Consider the following 13,313-nt stretch of genomic DNA (forward strand, 5'->3'; position numbering starts at 1 on the left):
GAGACCAGTTAGGAGTTATCCAGGAAGAGACGAGGATGGCTTAGACCACGGTGGTAAGAAGTGGGCGGATTCTGGATCTGTTTTGAAGATGAAGCCGACAAGGTTTGCTGCTAGGCTGGATTGGGATGGGGGCGGGACCAAGGCTGCCTTTGAGGTTTTGGCCTGCTTGTAAAAGGGGTTAACGGCCATTAACTGTGGGTGGAGTATGTTGAAGAAAATGCCCAGAGTGCCGACTGGGCACCCAGGTAAAGGTGACGAGTACACAATTGATTTGTTGTTGTTGAGTTCCATTGAGTCAGCTCCGACTCATGGCAACCTGACGTATAACAGAATGAAATTTTGTTGCCTAGACCTGCGCCATCTTGAAGATCATTGGTATGTTTGGGTCAATTATTATGTCAGTCCCTCCCTTTTGTTGGCCTTGTGCTTTACCAGCCACGATGTCCTTTCCTAGTGGCTCATCTTTCCTGATGATGTGTCCAAAGTAAGCAAGACGGAGTCTTACCATTCTTGTTTCTAAGGAGCATTCTGGTTGTGTTTTTTCTAAGACTGACCTGTTCATTCTTCTGGCAGTTCATGGTGTATTCAATATTTGTCACCAACACCATTCACATGCACCAATTCTTCTTTTCCCTTTTTCATTGACTAGCTTTTGCAGGCATATGAGGCCATTAAAAAGACCATGTCTTGGGTCAAGCACACTTTCATCATCAAAGTGACAACTTTGTTACACAGTTGATACCCCAGAGATACTTGGGCTGGAGATGAAAACCTGGGGGTCATCAGCCTGCAGGGAGAGGATCAAAGACCCTGGGTGCAAACCCTGAGGGGACGCTAACATCTCATGGGTGGGAGGGAGGGGAGATGGCAACAGAGACCAGTAACAGAGTAAGAAACTCGTGGTACCTGGGCAGGATGGCCAGGCTTGGCCCAGCATAAGGAAAAAGCCTGAAAACATTCTTGCACTTTGGGGTGGCAGAAAGAGGAAGACAAGCAGACATCACCTCATTGGCGTCTGATCAAAAGCCGTCCCGGACCAGCTGCTCATTTGTTGAGTGTGGGTGTGAGGGTATCTGTGCCAGGAACTAGGGTGTGGGTGGCATGATGGGAGACCATGGCTCGATTCACCATCATGTTCCCAGTGCCCGGCACTGAGCCTGGCCTTGGGAGAGTGCCTGCTGGTGAATGTCGATGGAATAAATGAATGGGGTCTTGTGTTCTCTTGGGGCAGGTGGGAAAGGTGTGTGAGTGGGAGGGTGCCCAGCCAGCAACACCATTCCACTTATTTTATTTCAATAAAAATAGTTTTAAAAACTCATATTTTGTGAGTGTGAGTTTTTAAAACTATTCGTAATGAAGTCTAACGTGTATTCAGAAAGGTACATGCATTGGAAGTGTACACAGCTCCATAAATTTTCCAGAGATGACTATGCCCGTGGGATCAGTACCCCAATCAAAAAGAACGTGCCCAGCACCCCCTCCCAGAGTCACCTTTTGCCGCCTCTGGCCACACCCCCCTCAAGGGTAACCACCAGCCTGATGTCTCCCACCAGAGATTAGTTTTGCCTGATTTTGTACTTTGTTGTCATCGTTGGTTGCTATTGAGTTGGTGCTGACTCACGGCAACCTTGCGTATAACAGAATGAAACATTGCCCAGTCCTTTGCCGGCTTCGCAGTCGTTGATAAGCTTGAGTCCGCTGTTGCAGCCACTGTCTTTTGAGTGCCTTCCAGCCTAGGAGGTTCGTCTTCTAGCACTATGTCAGACAATGTTCTGTTGTGATCTATAGGGTTTCCATTAGTTAATTTTTGAAAGCAGATCACCAGGCCTTTCTTCCTAGCCTTTTAGGTGGAAGCTTCGCTGAAACCCGTCCACCTTGGTTGATCCTGCTGGTGTTTGACATACGGGTGGCGTGGCTTCCAGCATCATAACAACATGCAGGCCACCACAGTACGAAAAACCGATGCACAGGTGTTGATTTTGTACTTTACATACATGGAACCATGTAGTATGTCCTCCTTTGTGTTTGCTTTTTTCAGTCAGCATAATAACTGTGAAGTTCATCCATGTTGTTGTGTGAAGTTCTGGCTGGTTCTTCCTCTTGGCTGTCTAGTATATCTGTCTATCTGCCTATCTGTTTGTATTTACTTGTTGATCCATTCTGTCATTAACTGGAGTTTGAACAGTTTCCAGTTGGGGGCTGGTAAGCATAGTGCTGCTAGGAACATCTCCATACGCGTCTTTTGGTGAATGGTGGGCTGCCTTTCTGATGGATGTATACTTAGTAGAATTGCAGGGTCCTGGAGAAGATGTGTGTTCAGCTTCTGTCTCAGTTATTCCAAAGACTTTTCAAAAGCGATTGTGCCAGGTTACCTCCTACCAGCAGAGTTTGAAAGTTCTGGTTATATCGCATCCTTGCCAACTCTTGGTATTTGTGTTTTCTTGAGCTGTTCTGGTGGGCGTATGTGGTTCCACCTGGGCTTTTAATTTGCGTTTGTTTCCTTGATGGATAATGAAGTCAAGTACCCTTTCATATGCGTATTGATAACCTCTTATGAAATACCTGATTGAGACTTTTGCCCATTTTTTGTTGGGTTCCCTGCCCTTTTCTTATGGATTTCTCAGAGCTGTTTATATATTCTGGATACCAGTATCTTGTCTGATATGTGTATTGCAAATATCTTCTTCCATATATGGTTTCTTTTGATCACTAGGAAGAGGAAACAGGAGTTTGAATGTTCAGCCAGGGCCTGGTGCGTAAATGGAACTGTGACTGTCATTAGCCCCTTTGTTGGGATGAGAAAGTCCTGAACTAGAACAGGCAGAACTGCCCCCGTGGGACATTGCAACAGAAGTCATCCCTATTTTGCAAGTCAGTTCCACAGACAGTGATATATAGTGCCTTATCCGGCTAGGCCTTGAGGGTACAGCAGTGAACAAGACTCAGTTTCTGGTCAGAGGGGGCTGTACCTGGGGGCAGTTCAGGGGCTGCTGTGGGCGCCTGGGGGAAGCACTGATCAGGCTAAGGCATCCCTGAGGGCTTCCTGGAGGGGGTGAGTCTCACGGTGGTTCCCGGTGGAGCAGAACTTACTTGTATAAGTCCCTTCTGTTCAGGCAGCAGGCTTAGGTGCCTTCTGTGTGCCAAGCACTGGACAGGCACCCTGGGGACAGAACAGAATTGACTTAGTGTTGCCCCGTCCCCCTGGAATGCACTGTCCTCTAGTGATGACAGGTACCTAGATGGACCAGGGGTTCTCCACCAGGGATGATTGTGCCCCCAGCGGACACTTAGTCACTGAAGGGAAGGGGGATGCTTCTGACATTCAGTAGGGAGAGGTCAGGGCTGCTGCTCAACACCCTGCAATGCACAGGACAGCCCCCCACCACAAAAAATGACTCGGCCCAATGTCAGTAGTGCCGAGGCTGAGAAACTCTGAGATGGCCAGTTAAGACACAGTGTGATCAGAGGGACTGGAGTGTTATCCCACCTGGGGACCATCAGAGAAGGCTTTGCAGAGCGGGTGGCCCAGAGTTGAACCTTGGAGGAGTGAGTGGGGATTGTCAGGGCAGGGGGCGGGGAGGGGGAGGGCATAGAATAGCAGGGGTGAAAGCTTGGAGGTGGGAAGTGCAGGGTGTACCCCAAGGTTTTGCTCGGGTATCGAGGAAAATTCTAGAAATGCGGCGTGAGAGCGTAGTGGGGACCAGACAAGGAGTTTATGACCCTGCGTGTCCAATACTGGACCACGAGCCACCTCAAAATATGGGTAGTGCAGCTGAGGAACTGAATTTTTCATTTAAATCAATTTAAATTTAAAAACGGATACTCGATTCTGTTCTTAGAAATGTGTTAAGTCTATTTGGAGTAACCGGATATATGAAAGTACTTTTTCTCAACAGTAAATTTTATGAAATCTAAATGCAGATCAAATATCTGCGATGAAAGTTTCCCATCCAGTTGGCATGTGTTGTATCAGATATTTCCAGATTTCAATGAATTCGTACAAAAAATTTAAAAAATATAAAATATCTCAATTTTTTTTAATATTAGCTACGCGTCGAAATGATAATATTTGGCATATGTTGGGGTAAATAAAATCTATTAAATTTATTGTCACCTGTTTCTTTTTACTTTCTTCATGTGACTACTGGAGCGTTGGCCATCCCGTGTGTGGCCGCATTAAATTTCTGTTGGGTGATGCTGTGACAAACCGCGGGAGGAGCTGGGATATGTCGCTAGGGCCGAGGGGTCCTGGAAGGGTTTGGGGCAGGGGTGACGAGGTCAGGTTTCACGGTAGCTGGATCTTGTGGCAGAGATGGGTGAGGGTTACTTACAGAGGACGGGGCAGGGTTGAGGATGGAGCAGGGCTGTTGGGAGGGAGACTGCGTGCCCACAGCAGCCTGAACTCGCAGAGAGGTGACCTGCTGCCCAGAGAGGTGGTGCCTGCCACAGTCCAAGCTGGGCCCAGTGGGAGGAGGAGCTTTGGGCTTAGAGGCAGGTACATCCCCAGGGTAGACTCCTGCTTCAAAGAGGCATCACAGACAGGAGGAGGGGATGGACTAGTCAGCACAGGCCAGCCCAATCCTGATAGTCCTGCCCAGACACCTCCCAGCTTGAGCCTGACCCTCACCTCCACGCTGGCTGCTGGCAGTACCACACTCAGGTCAGCTATCCCGTCTCTTGCCTTCCTGCTCTGCCCTCCACTGCCTCTCAGTAGGCCTCAAACAAGTGGCTTTCTCTCTCTGGGTGCTGCTAGCTTTGCACAGCCTTGCCCACGTCATTCAGAAATGCCGACAGGTTAACGGGTCTTCCTGGGTTGGGTGTTTGGGTGGTGGTGGTATGGTCTCCTGGGAGTGGAGAGGCATACAGTATTCTCCAGTCTCTTTGTGTTGTGTCCCCATTTCCCTGATGAAGCTGGGCCTCAGAGAGGTAAAGCAGCTTGCCCAGGGTCACACAGGTTGTCTGAGGCAGAATTCAGGTGAGGAATACTGATCTTAGAGTTCCAAGGCCATATGTCAATGTGCAACCAAGGGCAGGGCCCTATACCTCTCTGAGCCTCGATTTTCTCATCTGTCAAGTGGGTATGTAAGAGTGCTATTCATGCCCAGCCATCCAGGATAGAAGGACCTGTTGCTGGGAGGATGTGGTGAATTGAGGGAAGCAGCACAGGCCGACCCAAGAAGCAAAAAACCAGCCCATTGCTGTGGAGTTGATTCCCACTCATTCCTGCTATGGGACAAAGTAGAGCTGCCCCATAGGGTTTCCAAAGTTGTAATCTTTCCAGCCCCCATGTGTCTGTCAGTTTGTTGTACTGTCGGGACTTGCATGTTGCTGTGATGCTGGAAGCTGTGCCACCGGTATTCACATACCAGCAGGGTCACCCATGGAGGACAGGTTTCAGTCCAAAGTATACGTCTTACATACTTTGGACATGTTGTCAGAAGGTATCAGTCCCTGGAGAAGGGTATCATGCTTGGCAAAGTACAGGGTCAACGAAAAAGAGGAAGACCCTCAATGAGGTGGATCGACAGAGTGGCTGCAACAATGAGGTCAAACATAACAACGATTGTGAGGATGGTGCAGGACCGGGCAGTGTTTCGTTCTCTTGTGCATAGGGTCGCTATGAGTCAGAACAGACTCTGTTGTGCATAGGGTCGCTATGAGTCAGAACCGACTCGACGGCACCTAACAACAACAACAATCTTTCCAGAAGCAGACTGCCACATCTCCTGAGGAGAAGCTGGTGGGTTTGAACCACTGACCTTTCAGTTAGCAGCCAAGCGCTTAACTGCTGCACCAGGCAGGTCCCCATACGGCAGCTGTTATTGGCTGATCTGTGTACAGTCTCTCAGTGCAGCTCAGCTCTCTGTAGGAAGTGGTTGAGCTCGGGTTTTCAGGGGAGGGAGCTGAGCTAAGCACATGCAACTGATGGGAAGTAGAGCTCGCTCCTCACTTGGGTTGGGTCCTCACCTGCACTGGCTTCTTGGCTCCAGAGCCCTTTCCCTCCACTGCATGACCCCAATCTGATCCTTGCTCTCACCCCACAGCCCTGGTGTGACCTCCTGTGGCTGACAGAGGCAGGCCTGCCCTGTGCCCCAGCCTGGTTCTCCTGTTCTGGGTGGCTGGACATGAACCGGCATAGGGTAACCTCACCAGGATGCCCACAGATGCCCAGCCGGCAGAGCCTACCCCACCCTCAGGAATCCTTGCTTTGCCAGGTGAGCAGTAACCTTTCAGCCTTCCTATTCTGAGCCACCTCCTGGTAGCCAGACTAGTGGGGCAGGAAGCTGGAATGTTGGCTGCCCAGGCTGGGGCAGAATTGTTGGCTTCTGGTTATCTAGACGCTTTGGCAGCCTCTGTCTCCTCATTTGGAAAATGGGCATCATCAGCTGGGCAGAAATGGCAACATCAGACAATAGAAAGGACGGTGTGCAGAACAGGAGTTTGCAGACAGCGGGCGGGAGGGCTTTTGAAGGGCACTGTGGTAGTATCTGTTGAGATAAAAACAGCGCATGGTACCTGAGCCAGTGAGCACCTCTAGCTAGCATCCTAGAGCAGCGCTTCTCAAACTCTGATATCACAGGGATCTGGTTAAAATACGATACTGATTCAGCATGGGGATGAGGCTAACAGGCTTCCAGGGTACCCTGCTGGTACAGCTAGCAAAGGACCTGTCACTCGAGGCCGTAAGACACGGTCCTTTGTGACGTGCATGTCATAGCGTCAAAGCGGAAATGTCCATCTGTAGGACCTTGGCTAAATGAACAGTGGACCGTCTATGCCAAGGATTGTTGTGTGTCATCGAGTCAATTCTGACTCATAGCTACCACGTGACAGTGGAACTGCCCCATTGGGTTTCCTAGACTGTAATCTTTATGGGAGTAGATTGCCTGGTCTTTCTCCTAAGGAGCCGCTGGGTGGGTTTGAACAGCCAACCTTTTGGTTAGCAACCAAGAGCTTTACCGTTGCGCCACCAGGGCTCCTTCCCTGCAGGGGATGCCCTGAAACAATTAAAAAGAGGGAGAGGAAACAATGATGTGGTAATTTCTAAGCAGGTGGAAAGGGGGAGCATGCTGTCACATCGTGGGTATTGCAACCAAAGTCACAAAACAATATGTATATAAATTTTTAATGAGAAATGACTTGAGCTGTAAACTGTCACCTAAAGCACACACACAAAAAAAAGAGGGCAGGAGACCCATTAGGATCTCGCATATGACGTTTCTTCTGCAAGGATGACAGTGCTCTCCGCGAGCTGGGGCTCTGCCTGTGTCGTTAATTGGTATGGCCTCTGTGCTACAATAGGGCCGGGCACACAGTAGGTGCTCGAGCAATGCTTCCTGAATGACGGAACAAATATGCTGATGTGGAAGGATCTCCAAGACATAGTGTTGAGTGAAGAAAACAAGTTTCTAGAGGATACGTATAATCCAGGACTTCTCAGCTTCAGCACTACTGACCTAGGGAGCCAGAGAGTTCTTTGAGGCAGGGGCTGTCTTGGGCATTGTAGGATGTTGAGCAGCTTCCCTGGTCTCTACCGACTCGATGTCCCCGACTTGTGTCAACGCAAACTGTCTCAGACATTGCCAAATGTCCCTTGAGGGGCTATATTGCTCCTGATTGAGAACCACTATAAATACCATAGCATGTGGATGGGTGAATGAGTGGATGTAGGGAAGGAAGGAAGGAAGGAGGGAAAGACGAATGGATGGAAGGGGGAGATCCTGTGTAATTTCAATTCAGATCTCTATATGCTATAACCTCCTAGAGAGAAGGTGTGGGTGACTCCTCCCCAAACTGATCAACAGTGGGGAAAGAAGACAGGATTGAAGATTTTACTCCAAAGAGTCTTAAGACTTCTCTTGGTCTCTCTCTCTTTTAAGTATGGAAATTGTAACTACGAATTGAGTAAATGCATTTTAAAAATAAAAATAGCACAAATACTTATTTGTTGCGTATGTGCTTAAAGTGCTTAGCACAGTGCCTGGCGCATAGTGGGAGCGCAGCCAAAGGAAGCTATGGTCGTTTTATTGTGGCTCTATGTGTGTTTGTTATGTGTGTTAGCTGCTGTTGAGTTGACTCCGGGTCATGGTGACCTTATGTACAACAGAACAAGATGTTGCCTGGTCCTGCATCTTCCTCACAGTCGCCAGCATGTTACAGCCTTGTGGCTATTGTGCCAGTCCATCTTCCCAAGGGCCTCCCTCCCCGTCATTGGCCCTCTACTTCACCAGACATGTTGTCCTCCTCCAGTGACTGATCCCTTCTGATGATGTGTCCAAAGCAAGCTATTTGGACAGTGTTCGGTTGTGATCCATGAGGTTTCTATTGGCTGATTTTTGGAAGTACATTGCCAGGCCTTTCTTCCTAGTCTGTCTTAGTCTGGAAGCTCCACTGAAACCTGTTCATTATGCATGACTCTGCTGGTATTTGAGATACCAGTGACATAGCTTCCAGCATCATAGCCATATACAGGCTACCACAGTATGACAAACGTATGTATGTACGTATGTACACATCATATCTATGTGTGTGTGTATATATACATGTATATATGTGTATATATATTGTTATCATTGGGTGCCATCGAGTCAATTGTGACTCACAGCGACGCCATGTGACAGAGTAGAACTGCCCCATAGGATTTTCTTGACTGTCTTTATGGGAGTAGATTGCCAGGTCTTTTTGTCTGTGGAGATGCTGGGTGGGTTTGAACTACCAACATTTCAGTGAGTAGTTGAGCGCATAACCATTTGTGCCACCCAGGGACTCCTTTATACGCATTATCTTACTTAATCCTTAAAAAAGCCATACAGCACTGGTGCCAATATGATTCTCATTTTATAGATGGGGAAACATCCTTACAGAGGTTAAGCATCTTGCCCAGGTCACATAGCTAGTGGCCCAGTCAGGATCTGCATCCAGTCAGCCTCCAGAGCCAGACTTTTAACCAAGAGACCATCTTACCTAACCTTACTTGGAGAGTGAACCAACGGGATGCCGGTAGAGAAGGCCCCTGGGTGTCGATTGAATGCAGGCCTAGCTGTACTGTTACCGGCTTGTGTGACCTTGGCCCAAGTCCATTTCTCTCTGCATTTCACTGGGCTTTCTCCAAGGCCACTGCCGCCTCTCTACTCCAGACTCAAGGTCCCAAAGTTAAACAGCAAACCTAGAAGTCACCCAAGTTTCATTTTTCTGTTATTTTGCATCACACCACTGTGGAATAATTTCAAAGTTAGGTAAAAAAGGGGAAGCCTCAGTTAACATATGAGCATATATTTTTCCAACGTAAATATTTACAAAAATGGTATCCTAGAGCCTTCTTATCAGCTAACGTCTTATCCCAGATGTCTTGCAGGTTAGCAGATGCTCTTTTTCCGTGGTTATATCCAGTTCTGTTATGGTTGTGTTGTGGAATATTTAACCATCCCCTAGTGATGTTGTTGTTGTTGGATGCTGTCAAGTCGATTCTGACTTGTCACAACCCTACAGGACGGAGCAGAATTGCCACATAGTGTTTCCTAGGTTTTAATCTCTAGGGGAGCAGATCACCAGGTCTTTTCTCTTATGGAGCTGCTGGGTGGCTTTTGGTTAGCAGCCGAATGCTTAACCGTTGTGCCACCAGGGCTCTTCTCCCTACTTAGATGGCTATAAATTAATGGCAGGGATTACTGAAACCCTTCTCCTGCCAGGTCCTGCTCTAAGCCCTTGACTCTTTCAGTCATTACAGCAACCCCCTGAGACAGGCACTTCAGCCCCATTTTACAGATGAGGAAACTGAGGCTGTGGAAGTTAACCTGCCCCCGCCCATCTGTGGCAGAGCCGGATGTGTTCCCAGCCCCACTTGGCCCCACCACCCATGCCCTTAACCATTGTGCTGCCCTTCCTTGTCTGTGTCTCATTATACTGTGTGTCTTTGAGGCAGGCAGACCGAACCAGGTGCCGGCCAAGGAAGGAAGACCAAGTAGGAGAAGCTGCAGTGGTGGTTCAGTGGTAGAATTCTCATCTTCAATACCAGAGATCTGGGTTCAGTTCCCAGCCGATGCATCCCATACACAGCCACCACCCCTCCCTCGGTGGAGGCTTGTGTTTTGCTCTGATGCAGAACAGCTTTCAGCAGGGCTTGCAGACGAAGCCAGACTAGGAAGAAAGGCCTAGTGGTCTTCTTCTGAAAATCAGCCACTGAAAAACCTTATGGATCACAGCAGTCCAGTCAGCAACCAATCATGGAGATGGCACGGGACTGGGCAGCATTTTGTTCTGTTGTGCATGGGGTCACCATGAGTTGGGGGCTGACTTGACAAGCAGGGGCCTGTGGGGAATTTGCCAGAACTGTCTGGCGGGAAGTCTGGACTTGGTTCAATTGGACATTTTCCCTGAACCTCAGAAGTGTGTGTGACCGAAGCTGTTTCCTATGCATTCTGCAGAGACGCTGGACACAGTGACTTCCATTTCTTAAGCACTTCCAGTGTGCCAGGCACTGGGCTACCTGCTTCGGCCGCCCTGAACCGTCGGACCCTCTCAACAGTCCACTGAAGTGGATTCAGTTTAAAGTGGGGACGCTGAGGTTCCAAGAGGTTAGGAGACTCCTTCAAGGTCACCTCCACAGCGGGAGCCACGGAGAGTCGGGAGTGTCCTAGACTTCCAGCTAGCATTACTGAGTGCTTAGCACAAGTTGGAAACCCTGGTGGTGTAGTGGTTAAGTGCTATGGCTGCTAACCAAAGGGTCAGCAGTTCAAATCTACCAGGTGCTCCTTGGAAACTCTATGGGGCAGTTCTGCTCTATCCTATAGGGTTGCTATGAGTCGGAATCAACTTGATGGCACTGGGTTTTGGTTTGGTACCACAAGTCAGGTGCTCCTCTAAACACTTTAGGTTTATTCTCTTGTTCCATCTTAAGCAGCCTGAAGAGGTGAATGCTATTATCGTCCTCATTTTACAAGTGGGGAAACTAACGCCTTCTTAAAATGATAGCCACGAGCCCCTTCTTCAAGTGAAACCTTACACTGAGCACCAGGCAGTCATCAAATCAGAGCTGGGCTACAACCTTTGGAGCTGGATGTGGGTGGAGAAGAAGAGACAGCATTCAGCCTCCCTTTGGAAATCAGTGATGGGGAAACTGAGACCCAGAGAGGGAAGGGCTTGTCTTGGGTTGTATGGTGCTTCGACAGTGGGGCTGGAACTAGAATCTACTTTGCCTGGGTCCTGGGCTGGGGACCCTCCTCTCTACCCTGTTTGTCTGGGCTGCCTGTCCTCTTCCTTTCCCTCAAGGCCACAGACTTGGTGACTGGACTTTGTATCGGGGGTGGTGTTTGGACAAAGGCGGGGCAAGGTGTGCCCACTGCCTCTTAGGACAATCAGGAAGGTGGCCAGGGCTCCTAGAGTTGGGTCTTGTACCTCCTGGGGAGCTGTGTGTGTGTGTCCTGGTTCCTTAAACCACATTATTGTTGTTGGCTGCCGTTGAGTCAGCCCCCAGCTCATGGCCACCCCATGCGCAATGGAGTCGGACCATTGTGGTCCATAGGGTTTTCACTGGCTGCTTTTCAGATGTAGATGGCCAGGCCTTTCTTCCTAGTCTTAGTCTAGAAACCCCACTGAAGCCTGTTCAGCATCATAGCCCCTCGCAAGCCTCCACTGACAGACGAGTGATGGCTGTGCAGGAAGTGCTTTACATCAGTTCATTTATTTAATCCTCACAATAGCCCTGTGGGCTAAGTGCTGTTATCACCCCCATTTCACAGATAAGGAAACTGAGACACAGAGAAGTTAAGTAATCACCCCCCTTCTCCCGAGCTTTTGTTGTTAAGTGCCGTGGGGTTGACTCTGACTCACAGTGACCTTTTCCATAACAGAATGAAACACTGCCTGGTCCTGACCATCCTCACAATAATAGGTATGGTTGAGCCCATTGTTGCAGCCACTGTGTCAGTTGATCTCATTGAGGGTCTTCCTCTTTTTCACCAACCCTTGACTTTACTAAGTCCTTGTCCAGGAACTGGTCCTTCCTGATAACATGTACAGAGTACACGAGATGAAGTCTCACCATCCTTGCTTCTAAGGAGCCTTCTGTCTGTAGTTTCTCTAACGCAGATTTGTTAGTTCTTCTGGCAGCCCGTGATATATTCACTATTCTTTGCCAGCATTGGGCTACATTGCGAGTAATTCAGCAGGACCAGAACTTGAAGCCAGGCTTGTAGGAGACTTCTAATTCAGTGTTCATCAACCACCCCTCAGGCGTCTTCTCAGCAGAGGACTGCAGGTGGGTCTTGGCGGGGAGGCAGGGCAGAGGGCAGTTACAGGAAGTCCTAGCCCCCACAAGGTCACCTTGGCTGGGTCTACCTGGCAGGAGCCCCGTGTATCCTGAGCAGGAAGCACAGAGCCGGGGCTCCTCCAGGTGCCCAGGGCCCGGGTAGAAGACATGTCCAGGAATCCCAGCTGGGCACTGCCCTGCGTAGCTGCCTGACCTCAGGCAAATATATGGCTTCCGCAATTATGAATTGGGTGGGCAAGATTTGGAGAAGTGGTCAAAAACGGGTTCCGGTGTTAGACAGACCTGAGTTCTAGGCACTTCATGTCTCTGAGCCTCATTTTCCTTCTCTATAAAATGGGACTAATAACAGTGCCTAGCCCACAGGGTTAAGGAGCCCTGGTGGTGCAATAGTTAAGCACTTGGTTGCTAACTGAAAGTTTGGTAGTTCAAACCTGCCAGTGGCTCCTCGAGAGAAGAGACGTGGTGATCTGCTCCCCGTAAAGATGAAAGCGTAGGAAACCCTCTGGGGCAGTTCTCCTGTGTCATATAGGGTCGCTGTGAGTCGATATTGACTCGATGGCACATAACAACCACCACCCTGCAGGGCTGTTGTGGAGCCAATGTGTATATAAAAGTGCCCCCTACACAGTCTCTCCCCTTAAGTCCTTACCTGGCAACAGATGTGATGCCGAAATGACTCTGTGGGTACGTACGTGTGTGCTTCTTTAAAGAAAAAGTCGGCAATTTATTTTCAAATTTCTCCCTCACCCATTGCAACCTGGGTAAAAAGACTGGCCACCTGAGTTCTCCCTCCAGTCCTTCTGAGTGAAATGTTGAGCCCAGAACCAAAATATACATCACCGTCCCCCTTTCCGCTGGCACACTGTGTTTACATCTGTGGGTTTGTCTAGTTCCACGGGAGCCATGTGTTACTGAAATTGTCTTTTCATCATATAGACCATTGTATAGACCTATGGGCCGGATCTAGTTTGCGTTGTCTGTTTTTGTAAATAATTGTATTGGAACACAGCCACACGCATTTATGTGTTTGTTGTCTCTGGCTACT

The 13,313-nt window shown here is 49.0% G+C and overlaps 1 protein-coding gene across 13 annotated transcripts in view; it reads left to right on the plus strand.

The window, feature by feature from the left end:
- TPST2 (tyrosylprotein sulfotransferase 2) overlaps nt 1–13,313 on the plus strand; it is a 78,219-nt gene that overhangs the window by 24,784 nt on the left and 40,122 nt on the right. For 9 of the 13 annotated variants that reach the window (XM_023559287.2, XM_064272515.1, XM_064272517.1 and 6 more), the window contains one exon: nt 6,045–6,215. The exons of the other annotated variants lie outside the window; for them this stretch is intronic. The gene's annotated coding sequence lies outside the window, so the exon portion shown is untranslated. Of the gene's footprint in view, nt 1–6,044; nt 6,216–13,313 lie in introns of those variants that run through there. 13 annotated transcript variants of the gene reach the window in all.

Source organism: Loxodonta africana, chromosome 19 (genome assembly GCF_030014295.1).
Source record: "Loxodonta africana isolate mLoxAfr1 chromosome 19, mLoxAfr1.hap2, whole genome shotgun sequence".
Lineage (NCBI taxonomy): Eukaryota > Metazoa > Chordata > Mammalia > Proboscidea > Elephantidae > Loxodonta > Loxodonta africana.